This window comes from Corvus brachyrhynchos, unplaced genomic scaffold (genome assembly GCF_000691975.1).
Source record: "Corvus brachyrhynchos isolate BGI_N302 unplaced genomic scaffold, ASM69197v1 scaffold514, whole genome shotgun sequence".
NCBI lineage: Eukaryota > Metazoa > Chordata > Aves > Passeriformes > Corvidae > Corvus > Corvus brachyrhynchos.
The window spans coordinates 560,217-564,486 of record NW_008238319.1 but is presented as its reverse complement, the minus strand read 5'-3'; the positions used below and the strand labels follow the sequence as shown (position 1 = coordinate 564,486).

General features: G+C 50.0%; 1 protein-coding gene across 1 annotated transcript in view; it reads right to left on the bottom strand.

The window, feature by feature from the left end:
- Positions 1–1,609, bottom strand: part of STK32C (serine/threonine kinase 32C) — a 24,822-nt gene extending 23,213 nt beyond the window's left edge. Inside the window, exon 1 of the mRNA XM_017733888.1 lies at positions 1,554–1,609. The gene's annotated coding sequence lies outside the window, so the exon portion shown is untranslated. The remainder of the gene's footprint in view (positions 1–1,553) is intronic.
- Positions 1,610–4,270: the final 2,661 nt, after the last annotated feature.

Here is a 4,270-nt window from a genome sequence, read left to right as displayed (position 1 = left end):
AGCAGGAATTTACGTGGGTGGGTTGTGCCAGAGCAGGGTAATCGATCTCCTGGTGCTCGTCAGGGAACTGAGGCTGTAATGAAACGTCTTCACCAGGAAGAAGCACTAATGGCAGCACTGTGACTGACTGTGTCCCCTCTCCTGACTCTCAGAACAGCTGGACCCTCCCCACACAGACTGTGGCTGATTTTGTGCTGCTGCCGTTACTCAGCACTGACGCTGCTTAATACATTTCAAGTATTCAAAAAGAGATTTTCAGTAACTGGTAAAAATTTGGGTTCTTCTGGCCAAACAGGTCTCAGATCTCCTGGGAAATTTCTGCTTTTGCAAAGTTTCCATCTTCCAGCCATCCAAGCACAGCAGGTCAGGCTGCTCCCGAGGCCGAGGGAGCTGTACCACACAGAGGGAGAAGGCAAAGGACAGTGCAGGTCATCTCCAGAGCCAGATCTGGATCTTCTCACCCTCATGGCACCAGCTTTTGATCAAAGTACGATGGGAGAAACTGGCCTAGATGACCCGACCAGAGGGAAACGCGAGCAGGTGCAGCCTACCCCAAGCACTCGGCTTGGCCTGTCTCCTACCAGTGTGTGGGGACACTTGTGTCACCCTCTGAGCTGGGCTGGGCTGGGCTGGGCTGGGCTGTTCCACAGGTCTGACACTGCACGTTCTGCACACTTTCCAAGGCCATGTCCCCTCCCAAAGCCCCAGTCCTGGCACACGGCCCACAGCACAGAGAGCCACCTGAGCAGGTGACACACCCAATTCAGCAGGGTCCAGGGATCGCCACAGGGACTCTGCTCCCACAGCTCCCATCCACCACACACAGGGGACTCTGCTGCACAGAGGGGCACAGCTGCTGCTGGTCACAGCAAAACACGGGTGACAAAAGGACTGCAGACCTCCCAAGGTAGCCCCTGAATGCTGTGCTGGCCCTGCCAGCTCAGGGGGAAATGCTGAGAGTCACCTGCACAGGGATGGAGTGAGAGCCAGCGAAAAAGGGAATGGAAAAGGACTAACACCAGGAAACCAACCAGTAACCGATTCCCAGAGATACACAGCTTTTTGATCATCACCTCCCACATCCTCCCACATGCTTGGCAAGAAAAAACAGTTAAAAATAAACAACAAAACCTCTTCAGCATAACTGATTTCTGATTGGGAAAACAGCCCAGGACTTCACAGAACCCTCTTGACCGGTGTGCCAGCTCAGTCAATCACCAAGGGCAACTTCCAGCACCTTCCTGACTCACTGCCCCCCCTCACAACCCAGACATCCCCACAGCAAGCTGAAAACATAAAAAATGTTTGCTATAAAATGGTCACAATTGCGCTGGTAATTTAAAATGCATCTGTTGCACCGAGATGTCAAGAATTAAAGCAATGCCAAATGGCAACAAGGTATTTTCCTGAGCATTTTTCCTGTGTTGACTGAGCAGCCGTCATAAAAAAAATACAAAAATAGCCAATTTTGGCTCTGTTACCGTTCCAGTAACACACAAGTACATAACAGCAGACACTTGATAAACCATGCAAGACCAAGTGCTCAAGCCTACCTTGCCAAAGCTTCCCTTCCCAATTGCCCGGAGAATCTGGAAGTGGTCAAAGTTCACTACAAGGTAAAGAAAAAAGAATTTAAATTCGTAAATGCTTTACTACAAAGAAGCTTGCATTTAAAAGAAGACAGGGAAACAACTACAGAGCATTGGCCAAGCTTGTATTAAAAGTTTGCCTCTGGGGAAGCTGCAGGACAGCAGCTGCTTTCCTTTCAAGTCCCTTTTCACCTGCTGGAGGGAACTGGCAGAGGGTTGGATGAGGTTACTACATTAGTGGTGCAGCCCAAGTTAAAATACAGCTTCGACCTGTATGGACCCAGGGAGAGCCTCACAGAGCTCAGAGGCAAACTGCAAGTGGGACAAAGTGGGGAGTGTGGAGTGACCCTGCCCCACACTCTGCCCACTGCCCACAGCCCCTGCCCCACAAACACTGTTTTTTTCTGGCCCCTGCCCACTGCAGCACAAACACTGCCCACTGCCCACAGCCCCACAAACACTGCCCCTGGCCCCTGCCCCACAAACACTGCCCCCTGCCCCTGCCCTGCTCCCTCGCCGCCTGTGCTCAGCCAGCGCTGGGTGTGCTGGTGTTGGTGCTGCCAAAGGACAGCAGCATTCAGAGGGCAGGGACAGCCTTCCACTCCCTTCACATGCAAACCCATCTGGACCAGATCCGTTGTTTTTTCAGAGCCAGGGGGAGGAACAATGACAAGAAATGATCGTGCAGCCGTAACACCTCAGCCACTGCCTCGATCAGCTGCTGCTGCAAACAAAATTATTTTTATACCAAAGTACTGCCGCGATTTCATTTAACATCAGTTTTAAACAAAAAAGATGAGGCGAGGAGGAGCTCACTGATGGACTGAGCCCACCTGCTCAGATACAGCTGCCAGCCCTTGACAGTTCCACCACGAGACCCTGACCGTGCAGGGGACCCTCAGCATTCCTTGCCAGATGTCTGAAAAGAAATGCTTGGCGTGGGCTTGGGGGTTTGCAGCTCGAGATGGTCAACAATCAGCACTGACCCTGTTGACTGGCCACAGAGACCAAAATCAGTTAGGAAGAGTGGGAACAAAGAATTCTCTATAAATATTATGAGTCCCACTCCCAGATCTTAAATAAATGCACATCTGTCATCTCTGAGGATGAATCAAGAGCCCACGCATGCCCATTGAGCTCCTATTACCCTTCTGTGCTAGGCTTATATCCAAAATATTGTTATTGTCACTTTTGTGGGACATTTTCTGTAGGAGAGCCCAGAAAACTTGGCCAAGTGAAACTGAAAACAGAATCTGGGCCAGCTCGTACTCTGTGCCTCCCTGCACTCCCAGTCCCCTCCCTCAGTGACGCTGAAGGGCAGATGTACCACGACTGCTCCACGTTTAGTTGGTTTAGTTGACTTTGTGGTGATTGGTCAAAGGCTGGACATTGATCTTGGAGGCTTATTCCAACCTTAATGATCCTGTGATCTCCCTGAGATTTCTCCAGGAGATCCCACGACAGACCCCATGGGGACACCAGTGTCCCCCCAGCCTTCTGACAGCCTCCCACATCTCCAGGGGAAGAGCTCAGCTCCACGGGTGGTGTGTCACCTCCTCATCACCTCCCTTCTCTGTGGGCCTTTCATTTAAGCAGTGATTTTATTGAGAATTTTCCTACCACCCCTACTAGAGGGGCTGCAGTGAGCAATGCAAAACTGCAGCTTCAGCTTCATAAACACTCAGTCTGAAATCTTCCGGCTGAAGCATTTGGAGCACCAGAACAAATGTTTTCCACATGCAGTTAAATCCACTGACTGACCTCCCATCACCAAGAGCATGCCCAGCTACAGTGAGCCCCTTGGAAGGGCAGCATTTTTTTGGCAATTAAACCACATGCAAGTGCCCATGATCTGCCATCACTCCAGGAGGAGAGCTTTTGACAATTCTTTGTTATAATGTTTGTAATATTGTGTAAAAAAGCATTGCCACTGAGAAAACAAACCCCAAAGTGTCATTTCCATGTATCCATGACTACAACTGATCTGGGAAGCCTGCTCAAGTCAGCAGGCAGGAAACAAACCTAGATATGAATATTCACCAGGCCCTTGAACCTATCAGCAGAGATGTCACTTTTAATAAATTAATAGAGAGTTCTGCTGATGGGAAGTTCAGATGATGCACTGACTGGTCTCCCAGTTCCAGTATTTTCTGCAGGATTCAGTAAGCAATCTGATTCTATATAAGTAAATGATTCTATGATTCCATGATCCCAATAAAGGAAAAGCAATCTCAGCATTTGAAGAAGAAAACCATAGTAGCAGTGTGTTGCTTTTTGTGCACAACACGCTGGATTACTAAAAATGTTAACTTATCACTACAGAATATGTGATTATCCCTAAAATAGAAACCCTGAACCTGCCTGGAACAATTGTGTATGCTCCAGAGGCTCCACTCTCTGCGCTGACAGGAGAAAGCTGTCATTCACCCACAGCCAGAGGAGCTGATTATCTGGGGGTGACTGGTACGAGCCTGAGTCACAGGCGCCAGTGGAGGCTTTGGTGGCAGCGAGCAGGAGGTGACAGCTGCTGCCTTTCCCAGGCCCTGCTCACCCGCTGCTCTGGCTCCAGCACGGCTCCGACAGCCACAATCTGGAGAAGCAGAAATGGCCTTGGCTCGAGGATGAGCTGGAGTAACTCACAAGAGGGGCAGAGGGACCTGGAAACCTGGATGCTTTGGGAA